At 40.2% G+C, this 13638-nt stretch overlaps 1 protein-coding gene and 1 long non-coding RNA gene across 8 annotated transcripts in view; one reads left to right on the top strand and one right to left on the bottom strand.

Moving 5' to 3' along the window:
• Window positions 1–1013: 1013 nt before the first annotated feature.
• On the bottom strand, window positions 1014–13289 carry LOC149868376 (uncharacterized). 3 transcript variants are annotated; one of them, XR_016441240.1, is made up of 4 exons: window positions 13153–13289; window positions 12026–12102; window positions 6448–6556; window positions 1014–2175 (listed from the first exon to the last, which is right to left on the bottom strand). It is a non-coding gene; the product is annotated as an uncharacterized LOC149868376 (long non-coding RNA). The 3 variants fall into 3 exon arrangements; XR_016441239.1 differs by having other exon boundaries at window positions 6471–6556; XR_016441238.1 differs by lacking the exon at window positions 12026–12102 and having other exon boundaries at window positions 6471–6556.
• Window positions 11153–13638, top strand: part of ZNF608 (zinc finger protein 608) — a 104509-nt gene continuing 102023 nt past the window's right edge. The window contains exon 1 of one of the 5 annotated variants that reach the window (XM_090038467.1): window positions 11153–11409. The gene's annotated coding sequence lies outside the window, so the exon portion shown is untranslated. Of the gene's footprint in view, window positions 11410–12451; window positions 13617–13638 lie in introns of those variants that run through there. The other 4 variants (XM_090038471.1, XM_090038468.1, XM_090038469.1 and 1 more) reach the window with 4 other exon arrangements.

The following is a 13638-nucleotide window of genomic DNA, read 5'->3' as shown; positions in this document are numbered from 1 at the left end:
GCCCCAGGGCTCCTGGTTGGCCGCCTCTCCTGGCTTCAGTTTGGGAATAAAGTTAGTTCCAGGTGCTAACAGCTGACTCTTTCTTCAATTTCAGTTTAAAGTTAGTCCCAAGGGATGGCAGCCATTTGGGCCGGGGGCTGGAGCTCCCCAGGTGACCACAGGGGCACATGGCAGGCTGCTCTGACCTAGGACTAAATTTAGTCCCAAATTGCCTGCACATGTAGATGCTGGCCTGTTCCTACTTACTGCACAGTAAATTTAAGCTGCCATAAATGCATGTGTAGACATGCCCCTTGTGAAGTATTCTCTCTTCATCAGTCTGCTCTGTCATTGAGGATTTTTATTTTTATATATTGGGTCACTATTAGTCTGGAAACCTCATTCTCAACTCTTCCACTCTGGAAGACCCTAGCTGGGGTACAAAATTCCAGGTGGCATCGCTCTCAAAGTCATTGACAATACCACATCATGGTTGTGATCCCTGGGAGGGTAACATCAAGGATGAATTAATAAATTAGAATTAATAAATTGGACATGGAGAGAGTCCCTAAATCACTGCATTATGTTGTTGTCAAAGCTACACTTACTGTATGAAAGAAGGGTTTGCCAAAGAGATTATTTCCAGATGTCTGTACATACATTACCTGGTATAACATACCAGACCCATTATTTAATTAATTCTGTATTAGTGGACATTGCTCCTTCTGTACATAAATAATGCCAGGGGATAGAAGTGCCCTTTTTTTAAAACTAAAACTTGGGGCCTAAGTTTGACCCTATTCCCTCCTGTGATTGCCATGAGTAATTCCACTGACATTCCACCAGCGTATGCAAGTTCAGTGAGACACCCAATGCCATCCTGAGTTTGAAACTTTTAAGAAGCAATTAGATGTATATTGAGTAAGCTATTAAAACATCATTTCATTTTAATGATTTGTATCTGCAAGAGGATGTAAATTAGTAATGGCCTATTAAACTTTACAGTTTAAGTTATTCTAAAAAGATCTGTGAATATTAAAAGATGAAAAAAATAATTGGCTTTTTTTATATACTACCACATCCCATTCAAACATGAAGTAGAAAACCAGAAATTTAGCAATATGTTTTTTGTCACTGTTTAAAGAAAAGGCTTCCACATGTTGTCCAGCTCGAAAGTTCCCAAGATGATTGCAAACAATTATTTTACACTTGAAGATGTATTTTTCATTTCTCTGTTTGGTACCATACCTAAGATTGTTCAATTCAGTACGTAGATGTATGGAGACCATGAATCCCCAGAGATCTGGTGAAGTCTTGTTATTATAGAGGTTACTTAAAAGTAGTTAGAATATCTGCTGTCTATGCCTGAAAATGCATATCGAGCTTTCTCTGAAAAAGGAAAAAATCAACCCCCCCAAACAAACATACCATCCTGGAAAGGACACTGATTTTCCATATTCTGAGCAGGAGGTATAATGTCTTTATAAAGTAATAATTAAAAGAAAAACAATTACTGGAGCCTTATCTGGACCTTGCAGCTGTACTTCCTCCTTTTTCGTTAGCAGTGTGTGTTCTGAGGTTATGACAAACCATGAAAATTGCATCTTTAGAGGAGTTTTATTCCTTTTCCTATGATTTGATTGAAACAGACAGCTACATTTTGTGTATATATAATTAGGCAGTAAAATAGGCTTTGAAGGCAGATTTCCATTTAGTATGTGAGTCACACACACAACAGTCTTTCATTCAGCAGCCAAAGACTGATCTTTTTAATGCCTCAACTCGCTCAACATGTTTTCTGAATGCTACGTCTTGCAGGAAAAAAAAGAAGGGGTGGGAGGGGGGAAGACGAGGGAGAAATCATCTTTTAGGCCATATTTCTTTCTTTCCTTCTTTCTTTTTTTCGCCCTTCTCAAACGAAAAACAATCTGAAAAGCCAATCTAGCAAGTCTGTGGTGATTTAACCTTATGACAAACTGATTTTTATTGTCTTTTTTTCCAGTGTTGTCCAGGGCAGCGATGAATGCTGCACCAGTTCTAGGCGTATCTAATCCCTCTCATAAAAGGCCATTGTGGTAGTAAAACTGAAACCAATGGCTTTTTCATTCTCCACCTCTCAGCACTCCAAAGTAATGGCACTGGGGTCTCCTCTTCGTGTTTTTCTTTTCAGATGCATAGTTTCTCCTTTTAATAAGGCTAAAACAGGGAGAAATAAAAGGAATACAATCACGTTTTCCTCCCAGCTTTTTCTATAAATGCTTTTAGAAAATGAAAATTAGAAATAATTTTCTGCAGTCTTGGTTGTTTTTATTGTTAAGTGCGATCGTTTTGCTTTCATATGTAATATTTCTTTGAAGTGTTGTGATCGCTCTGAAATGTGTGAACACGTGTAAATATTCTGCAAAAAATATCTGGCTCCTTTTATGTTCTTCCACAAGGCCAGATTCTTTTACTGTCCCCCACCACATTAAATCAATGGAATTGTGGCATAGTACTTTCGCTCCTGATAGAGCTAAGGTACTACACTACAGGAGCACAGCTATCAAAATCTAGTCTTTACTGAGAAGGTCACTATTCATTTATTTACACCATGTAGTGACTTGTAGTGCATTCCTATAAACCAATAGGTAGAGAGGTCATCTCAAAAGAGATGACCTGTAATCTAGGTTTAATAAAAAGGAAGTGGAAGAATACTGAATACAGAAATCAGTTCTGAAAGCACTTGAGAAAGCACTTCCCCCCCAATTGTTCTACCTTACACATATAAATAAATACATGCCTGATTTATAGTAATAAAATGCCATTGCCTTAAATAGTTAAAAAAAATACTATTTTGAACAGGAATATAAGAAAATATCAACCTCCATTGATTACAAACTGGCTTTTAACCTCCTAGGACTTTTTTTAACCATCAAAATAAAGCAAAATTAATGGCTTGGTAAAATGGTTGATGAAAAAAGACAGATTAAGCAAGGAAACCAGATTTATAGGCAGACGTATTTCACACAGGATTGTATTTAATCACTTCTTGAACTGGAAACCGTCTATCATTAGTTAGTTAATACTGCTGTAGTTAAAGGTGTCTCTTATATCACCATTAAAAATAAAAACCAACAACATCAAAGGCTATGAAAATGTGGGCAAAAATGTTGTGTGAGATTTAATTCACAGGATCACTTTTCAATCTTTTAAATAGAGTCCTTTCTCCCCTCCAAAACTGGAACTTTAAAAATTATTAAGAGTGTAAAATAAGAAACCTGTCTGTTTATGAATGTATTCCTGCATCTCAAATGTGGAGGAGAAACAGCATATTAGAAATAGATTTTGCACAACCCTATTTTATCATCTGGACTGGGCCCCTTTTTCATTAAGGCATGAAATGTCTGTGTCATTTAATTAGCGTTTGAGAATCAGCTGTTTAAGCACTCTTGGCAAATAAGGGCCAAGCTGTCCTGTAGTCGAGCAGTAAGGGCACGATGAGAATGATCACTGTGGAATTTCTTCCAAGTGTTTCTTTTCAAGGGGTGGTATTTCTATAGGAGGATGGCCGAAGAACCAGGTTCCCTTGTTCCTGTATGTGATGGATTGTTCCAAGTTCTAAAAGGCTGTCAGGAGGCACAGAAATATTTGTACAGATGATGTGCCTATGCACCAGTTGTGTTGATCCAGCCCCTTTCCTGTGTCCTGGCAGCTGTTGGGAAACATAGGCAGCTGTCCTAAGATCCATGGCACAGAGCGGTTTCACACAAAAGCCTAAAGATGTGCATATTTTCTGTGGAAACAATTCCCTTGACTTTATGCTGCGCACTTCCTTAATGCATGTCTATGGATAGAGTCACTGAAGCAAGTGAATTTCTCTTCCATACAGAAGGAAGCAGATTCAGATTACCTGTACCTGAGGTAATGGTTCACCTTCCATGTTATTAATAGGTGTATAAGCTGTATATTATACACAGTCCTAAAGATACCCCTGCTGTACTATCTGGGTGTTGTAATACATTGCACTTGGCTTTAACATGCTTTATAAATACTAACCTCAAAGCCCCCTGTAAGGTAAGGAATCACTGTTACCCAATTTTACAGAAGAGAAAACAGACGCACTGAGATCCACATTTTCAAAATATAGTCTAAGCTACATAAAAAGGGCTCCATTTGCAATCAGAAAATTGCCTGACAAGAAGGATAGGCTGATAATCTTTCCAGTTTTTTGGAGGGTCTCCTCCACAGTTGCACGCATAGTTGGAGTTGAGTGTGTTAGCCAGGGGGGTACAGATGGTAAGTACCATTATGTTATGTTTCCCCTACAAGCTTAGGAAGTAGATATCACCGTGTTGTCTGGCTTTTTTTTTTGTTCATGTTGTGGATTTTCCATTGTAAACAGCGAAGTTTGGTATCTCCCCGCCCTCTCCAGCACTCCTGATTCCCATTCACCTGCTTCCTCCCCCCGCCATCCCCCTTACTTTTGGCTGTTCATGCCATCTGTCCCAGAAGAAAAGGCAGGGAAGGGTTAACCTGCCTCCTTGGCCACCAGCACCTTGGCCCTGCTCTCTGGGCTGGGCTCAGTTTGGAGACGAAGGGCAGCCCAGCAGCAGCAATGGCAGCTGGGCCGGTAGGTTAACCCTTCCCTGCCTGCTCCCCTGGGACAGACAGCAGAGGCAACCACAAGTAAGTGGGGAGGTACTGGGGGGAGCCCCGGGAGCAGGGGCAGGCTCAGGAGTTTGAGGTTCTCTCTTCTTTCTTTGCCTCTTGGTTCTGAATATCTGCCAGATGTGACCTCCCAAATACATGTGTATACCTTCCCAGAGGAAATGTCAGTGTCACAATTCTCCAGATTTCACTCTGTCTAAATTTAGGAGGAAGAAGACAATCTACTACATTTTAGAGTCTAAGATGTAGTAGATTGTCGTCTTCCTTCTACTCAGAGACTGGCATACCTTACGCTCCCATCTCTATAAACCCTTACTCTTTCTTTCTTTACTTCAAGTTCCTGGTCACTGTCTGCCTCCTAGGAACAACTGTCTTACTGCTAATGTACTATCAGGTCTTACTTCTTTCCATAGCTACCTTATCCCAATCCTTCTACTCATTCTGTGTCCGACTTCTGCCTGCTCTCTTTCCTTTCCATGCTAGACAACAAATCCTTCTCTCCAGCTCCTTGCACCCTATGCCTAATTGACTACCTCTGCAAATTCCATTTTGAGACTCATCTCCTCTCTCCCTGGCCTATGACTCCTAGCTTTCTCTCTAATAAAACAATCTAATCCTGTCCCCTGAGCCTCAGTTTCATTTCCCCATGCTCATTTGTTCTCCTTGAAAATCTAAAGTGTGGCACCCAGCCATTGCCCTTTGTAACCCTTGTTCACCTTAGCACTATCGTAACTATGGATGCTACCTGAATAAAATATTGTACCTTCATACATCACTTGTATTACTGATTATAATTGCCTGTGAAACTTTGTAATATTTTATGTGACTTTCTATGTGAAAGCAGTAGGTTACAAAATAGGTTGTAAAACATAGTATTAAGTATCTATAAGAAAAAGTCTATGAACATTTTAAAATAGCTTGTTTTTCATCACGCATTCTATTGAGAAAATAGTGTGTATTTTTTAATGATCTGAATATTTATAAAATAAACTGAGGAAAACTGCAGTTTTGAAATTTTGTGATTGCAAATGGAATATCTACAAGGAAGTCAGGGTCACAATTACAGCTCTGACAAAGGTTAGAAGTTCAAACTCTACATTAGGATTTCAGAGAATCATATAAGTTGAAGATAGCAATGACTTAGATCATTCAGCCCATTTCATTGTCAGCACAGAATGGCATTCTGCAGTATATTCTTCAAGTGTTTTTTCCAGCCTAATTTTAAAATTCCAAGCAATGGGACTTAATAACCTCCTTTGGGACATTATATCACTGATTAATACATCTCACTGTCAGTTTTTCCCCCTAATCTTCAGCTGAAATTTTCTGTTTCTTATTTTCACCCCCTCACTCTTACTTGCCCTTGTCTATCACACATACACACACAAAGTCTTTTATAAATCACTCCCTCCAGTCCTCAGGTCATGTTTTTGCTCTTTTCTAAATTCCACTGAGGTGCCTTGTGTTCATATACAACACAGAGCAATACTCACTTCTGTGTCCCACTATCAGAGGTATTGGTGATCTTTAGATAAGACATTAAGGTGAGGTTCCTTTGATTATTCAGATGGAAGTCAAAGTCTCCATGCCACTATTCCAAATGAGAAAATGATAATCTGCCTAATATGGTCACTTTTTAGATAAAAATAGATGCTAATGTGCATCTATTTTTATCTAAAAAGTGACCATATTAGGCTCTTTGTGAATTATTTCCTGAGTATACAATATCTGATCTATTTGTCTAAACAATCATTACAGTACATAATGTAATGTTTTGCAAAGTAATATGAGAGAACCTTGAGTGTAAAATGGGTTATATACCATGTTAAAAGAAAAAAACCCACTGGTTTAATCCTGGCAGATATATTATCTTCAGCATTGAGACTTGCAGAACATACATACGCTTCCTTGTTCTCCCGGTATAAAAATCCTGTATGAAGCAAAAAAAGAGGGGGAAAGTCAAAAATGAACTCTAAAAAAAAGAGAACAACAAAAACCCAGCTACAAATTAAGACAGTTCACAATTTTAAAAAAGTAATTAATTACAAAACTAGATAATTTTAAAATCAGCCATTTCAGAGTGACCAAGACATTGACATTTGCCCTGAGAAGTAGTTGCTTATAGTTAATATTGTAAACCACTTGTTTAGAGTGAATACTTTTGGAATATTACAAATAAGATGATCTGACTGTTTCTTCCACAAAAGACACAAGCCAGGCCCTTGTGCACACTCTGCTATATTGTGCTGCAGAGAACTGAACATACTGGCCAGAGGATCAGCCAATGACAAGGCTTAAAAGCATATTTCCATAATGATGATTGGCTGCTGGACTGCAGACTCACTTAAGACTTTAAAGGAAGGAAAAAGAGGAGTTCTGCTGAGAAAATAGACAAAACAACTTTCTACCTTTCTGTTGCTTGTTAAATATTCTGTGTTTGATTGCACTGATTCATCTTCTTAAAAAGCTGTTTTGGAAAAAAAAATGAGGACGCGCTTGTTCACAACAATACTGGCTTAAAACAGCCGAAGGCTTCAACATAATAGTCCTGCATTCTTTTTGCTAAAAATAGATTTTTGCTGGGATGTTTTTCTTTCACGTATGATGCACATCCCTAACTGTATATATAAATAGTGAGGCTTTTTGCCTCAACATGCTTAGCAGCCTAGAGTTGCATTTATTAGAAAGAATATTTCCTATTTTAGAAAAAAACCTCACCCATTTATTGGCCTTTTGTCTGTCTTGTAAAATACGAAGTTATGATTTAATTTGGAGAGAGGGCCAAAATAAGCGAAGGTGAAAAAGCTTCTAAATACTAAATCAGAGGAGGGGAGTTGATTTAAGCAGTCTTTCTGCAACCAGTCATGAGGTGTGAATGCTGAATGTGCAGTAGTAATCCCAAATGCCTTCACATGGGTATGGTATAATTGTTCCTTTTAAAAAATAAAGCCTGCTTAATAGTCATGCATTAAGTCACACTAGTTTCCCAAAAACTGTATCTATTCTTTTTCTCTGAGTTACTGGGCTTGTGTGATGGTATTTTACCTACACGACAGCAGTTTCACAAGCATTTGTTCAATAGACCATCCTTTTGAAAAAACAGAATGAGTGTATCATGCAGATAAAGGAGAAGCCTTTTTGCAATCTCTCCCAGTGACCATTCCTTGGCTGGCTAACAGACCAGCCATTCAGAAGCAATTTTCTTCAGGCTGAAATTATGTGCTGACCGTGGCAGATCACTTCCCATAATAACCCTCCCCCCCACCCAATGCTAAATACAATCTGTCTCCTACTCACTGTAATAATAATGTCCAAATGACTGTAATTTTGCAGACAAGAAACAGCCCCAAGTGAAACGTGTCTAAATAGAGGTCGATCTGCGGGGGGGGGGGGGGGGGGGGGGGGGGGAAATCAGGCCTATTACCTAAATCTGAAAAATACATATTGTTAAAAAAAAAGCAACAGTGATCTCTGTTAAGTAGTGTAAAAAAAGAAGCAACTTGTTTGCTGATCTGAAAATCCTCCCTAGAACAATTGCAATATAAGTGTGTGTTGGAAGGGGTGCTTGCAGAGGGGAAGTTTTCTTTGACACTTGCAGATTTTCACAGCCCTTTGATGGCATTCACATCACACATCCCAACAACTGAGGCAGGCCAGTGTTCTTAACAGTACTTCTAGCCTCCTGGCTTGGAAGTAGGCAGTTTGCAAATACTTACACTAGCAAAAAGCTATGAGATGGCCTGACTAAGGAAACTCCAGGCAGCAGACCCTGTCTGCATCACAACTCAAGAGCTAAGCAAAAGAATCACTTCTCTTCTCGCATAAGGGCGTTTGTACCCCAGAGCTTGCAAAGAACATATTGTCCAACTACTTAGTTGGTCTAATAAAAGATATTACATTTACTCAAAAAACCTGGTCTGCCTGCTTCCTTAGACCAACAGGGCTGCAACCAACACCTCTTCTCCCAGAACCATTCAGGACAGATTTGTTAACACAGTTGTTAATTCTTTTGTAAGGGGTAGATTTTTAAACAATAGCCTTTTTTTCCCCTCCCCAGTGATAAAACCGTGGGAGACTGAGGGCCTTGTGAGCAATTCCCCAACAAACTACTCCCATTGTTAAGAGCCTGGAAGTGGAGAGACATGGAAGTGGAGCAAAGATTTGGATTGCTGCTATAACAGAGTAGGGGGTGATGGGTGCTCTCCCCTTTCAGCAGATCCCAGTTCAGATGGGCAAATGGGGAAATCAGTTCTCGAGGGTTACAGTCTTTAAAATAATAGTTGTCCAAAATGTAAGCAAGTCCTAATTTATATGGGTCCTTAGCTATAATATGTGGCATACCCAGTCCACTGCAATTTTTTTCTAGCCAGAGGGGAAGGTGCCTTCTGTCCAGCAAACACTGCAAACAGCTGTGTTCAGGTGTAAGAGGCTGGGGCTTCGGTAAGACAACTGCATCACTGGCGATCTTTATTCAGATGGAGGGGTCACTGTAACTTCCAAACTGCTTATGTACAGCTTCTCCACTGACACCCATTTGATGCAAAGTATCTAGCATGTGAGATGGGCACCAGCAGGCCCATTTCACTCAGCTGGCCAGTATCCTTTGCAGGTAGTAAATCAGGAACTTCTACCTGGAAAGCATGATTTACAGGCTGTGTTTTCCATGATTTGTTCAAGGAGAGGAAAAAAAAAACCTTCTTGGTGTTCAGAGTGCATGCACGCAAACCCGCGCATGCGTACACACACACACACACACACAAACACACACCCGTTGAATAGAAACATTAACCAGAAAATGCATACATTGAAATTCCACAGTGGCTAACAGATCAGAACATAAAAATGCATATCTAGTGACTGCCATACTGGACTTTGTCATATGTGACTGCAGAGATGCAGTATCTGAATTCTCAATCTTTTGTCCTACCGTGCATTGATTTCTTACAAAGATGCTCATGTACATTTGTTGGCTGCATGTTTGATATATAACTTTGTTATGTTCCCACCCCTATCCTCACCCTCTCCTATGTAGCCCCTTGCTTGGGTCCTCCATATTTCCTAGTACCTTCAACTTCGTAACTTGAACTTTAACATTTTCTATTAAAGTAAATCTGTTCTGGGCAAAGGGAGTGGAAGAGGGGCTGCCACTGGCAAGCGACCAGTTTAAGAAAGGCAAGAGCTGTGCCTTAAGTTTTTGGGGGGTGTTGGTTGTAGCCATGTTGGGTTAAGCTCCTAGGCAGACAAAGTTATTTGGGTAAATGTGGTATCTTTTATTTGTCTAAGTAAATTGTTGGAAAAATTGTCTTCTGCCTTAAGTTTTTAAAGAGTTAAATTCAGTCGCAGGTTTGAAGCATAAAGGACCCAAATCTAAACAAAAGACCTGAGTAAGAGGGGTTTTTTTTTCTTTTTTCTGGAAGCAGCACAAAGCTTGAGAGGAAAGATTTGTGTTACTAATTCTTCTGAAAGGATGTTCACGTGGTAGCTATATGGTTGCTTGCATTCACAGTTCAGTGCTTGCTGCAGTCAATCAGGAAACTGGAAACAAAAGGGTTACCCCTCTCCCCCAACCAACCAAAAAATGAAATGGAGGCTTTGGTTTTTTTAAGCCATGCTCTAGAAATGAACACGAAGTAAAATATACACGAGGAGGGCAAGCATTACAGCTACGGAATAATAATAATAATAAAAAATCCAAGCAGGCTGTAGTCCCTGAAAGCAGAGGTGGGGGAGGAGGAGAATCCAGGCTGCTCAGCACTGAGCCTGCCTTTAGCCCCCTTCTTAAGGCACTGTTTGCTTTTCTCCTTCACTAAACATGAAAATAATCGCCCATGTATATTAACAGCCTCTCTCTGTCTCTCCCTGGATTTCCTAGCAAGCTGTTATCATTTGCACTGAAGGGAGGAAGGGGGTGCATTTGAAACATAGAGTGAGATTTTAAATGGTCTCTTTGAAAGACACGCGGGGGGGGGGGAAGGAATGCATTCATCCTTGCTTAGAAAAGTGCCTTGAAATTATTCTTTTTTTTTTTCTTTAAAAAGGAAGAAGCCTTCCTCCCATTTGTGCGAGTCTTGTCAGGGCTGCTCCCCTCCTTGCTTGGTTTTTCTTTCCGTTTTGCTTTACATCAAATGTTATATGGGCTAATGGTGTAATTGAAATGGGAAACGTGATATGTATCTTGCTGCAGCAGGAGGCTGCCGGCTGAAGCACTCAATGGAGGCTGAGGATTGCAATGTAGTGTGTGTGTGTGTGTGTGACTGGAATCTGAGGATTGCAATGTAGTCTGAAGAGTGAGTGTGTGTGTGCGTGTGTGTGTGCGTGTCTCCCTCTCACCCCCTCCGGCAGCCAAGAGGCGCAGTTAGCCAATCAGAGAGCCCAGTTTCATAAAAGCTGGCCTCTGATTGGGCAGAAGGGAAAGGGCATTGGGAACAAAGAAAAGTCCCTTTCAGGTACAGAGTCTGTGCTTGTTTCACACTTCCCCCTTCCCCAGTCCTGATTTCTGCTGCTCGCTGCTGCAGTAAAGGCAGCTTGGTGTGTAGTGTGTGTGTGTATATATGTGTAAGGGGATTTTGATTTTTTTATTATTATTATTTGGCTGTTGACAAAGGAAGGTTCATGGTCTCTGGTGCTCTTTTTTATTATTTTTTTTTCTTTTTTCCATACATAAATCTGTTGAAGAAATTTAGGGGGGGATTTCCCACCCACCCCCCCCAAAAATAAGCGGCTGCAACAAAAACACACTCAGTGCAGTTAGGAGGAAAAGGTCAACTCGATCCAATACAGATCGTAAGTACGGTTGCGTGGTGTGTCTATAGCACTTAGAGGGGATTTATTTTTTCATGCAATGGGGAAGTGTTACGAGTCTTTTTTTTTTCGTGCATTAACTAAGTAGTGATTTGGGTAAAAAAAAATGACAAACCAACAAACAAAAAAAATCCCACGAGCTGACTGAAGGATATTAGAAAGCACTGGGGCCACACAAATCATACTTGACGGTGCACGGGGGGGGGGGGAAGAGGGGGGTTAAAACATATCACCTTTGGGTGGGTTTTAAATTAGCCGAAAGGGGGGGAAAGAAATGAGACACAATTCCAGACCAGTCTGTATAAAAAGAAAAGCACCTTATTAAGAAGATCATTAAAAAAAAAAATGTTAGCAGAGCTGGAGGTTGATTGTCTGCTCTCACATGCTAATGCAAGGCTGAACGAGGGGATAGCGATCCCCATTTATTAATAGTGGAGGGATCTCCCCCCCAAAACCCCCCAACAACTTGAGTTTCTCATTTCCAAGGTTTATTTAAGAAGACATTGAAGCCTGTAAAGTAACCCCCCTCCCAATCCGATCCACGACAAATTGCAGATAACTCGAGGAAAGGTTTATAAGGTGTTTCTCTGAAACATACGCTTTGCCATTGCGTTCAGCACATTTCAGTCCTTCCCAACTTCAGAAAGAGCCGAGAGAAATGTTTCACATTCATAACTTGTAGCCGTGCCAGCAGGAGAAAAAGGGGGGGGGAAGAGAAATAGACCTTAAGTTTTTTTTTTTTTAAAGACCAGATCAGTATTTTCTTGATACGCTTGTCACCCATTTTTGTTCTCAAGACAACCAATTGAGCCCTTGATCCTCACGTGATGTGAAAGGCTTGAACTGTAACAAAATCGCTCCTTTTAGGTGGTTGGTTGTTGCTGGCTCGCCCATCCCCCTCCCTCCCATTTCTAGCAAACCAACTCTCTGCTTTCCAATCCATCAACAATTCATTACAGCTTTTAGCTTCCAAACGCCAGCTAATTAAAAATACTAAGCTAAGCTCCGAGACCATCTGACTTCAAGGCAAAAAAAAAAAAAAAAAAAAGGAGGGAGGGAATAAATAAATAATCAAAAAAAGATGCAACGTTTGCTGAAACAATAAGGAGCTACAAAAAAAAAAAAAAAAAAAAGCTGTCCTGAAAAAAGGGTCGTGTATTTTATCTCTTTGGACTCTAATTACTCACCACATGACTGATTAGCCTGAGCTCCAGGATTTTTTTTTTTTTCCTGAACAGCAGTTTGGGACACTCTTATCCACCCCCTCCCTCCCTTTTTTTTTTTTTTTTAACATTTACTTAAAAGAAGAAGAAAAAAGGAAGCAAATCATATCCTTGGAAGATTTACCTCATTAGAAAGCACGCTCGCCTTCCTCCGCTCCCACCAAATGTTTTGATAACCGGTTTTATCAGATCACTGATTTCCACCCCCCTCCTCTTCCTCACCCTGCTCCTAGCTTTGCTTTTTTTTTTTTTTTTTTCCCTTTCCCCTCCTCCCTCTCTTCCCTTTTCTTTCTCCCTCAACTTAGTTCAAGAAATCAGATCTGTCAGGACGGGCGAAAAAACTGCCACTTCCCGACTAACAGGCGGAATCCAGCCCAGATTTTCAGTCCTTTCTTTCTTCTTTTTTTCCTTCCTCCCTTTCACTAATTTATCCCGATGTTAGCACATTCTGTCTTGCAACCACCGGACGCCTGTAGGTTTGTTCCCTGGGATCATTACTTACTGATCAGGATGGCTCTGAAGCCTGGAGCTGAAGGCGGCATGTGAAGTTGGGGGGAAAAAAAAAACCCAACCCATTTGAACGATTCCTCTTTGCTCTTTTACATCGGTGCTTGCTCAGGAACACGAGCCTGGTGCTTGATGCTTCTGTTCTGAATGTGAAATATCTCTCTTCCAGCCTGTAAAGTTGTTGAGGAACAGCAATTTTTGTGTGTTTTTTTTTTGGTTTTTTTTAAAGAAAGGAGGGGGAAAAAAGCAAAACCAAAAAACACAACAAACAAACAGCAACAACAAAAAAAGGACTCCGTGTGCCAAAGTAGGGGGAGATGTGTTGAACGAGATGTTATTTGGTTTCTGCTGCTTGATCACTTACTCTTTAAGTAAAATGAGGCACAGAATGGTTGCTGAGTCGAGTGGGGACAGCATTTTGATTTGCTGGCTTAATTAAAAAATGATAAAGGATTAAAGGTAAGCAATATGTATCTATGTG

Source organism: Crocodylus siamensis, chromosome 3, assembly GCF_052110815.1.
Source record: "Crocodylus siamensis isolate JL-2025a chromosome 3, ASM5211081v1, whole genome shotgun sequence".
NCBI classification, from domain to species: domain Eukaryota; kingdom Metazoa; phylum Chordata; order Crocodylia; family Crocodylidae; genus Crocodylus; species Crocodylus siamensis.
The sequence above is the reverse complement of the archived record's forward strand: the minus strand, read 5'-3'. Positions and strand labels throughout refer to the sequence as shown.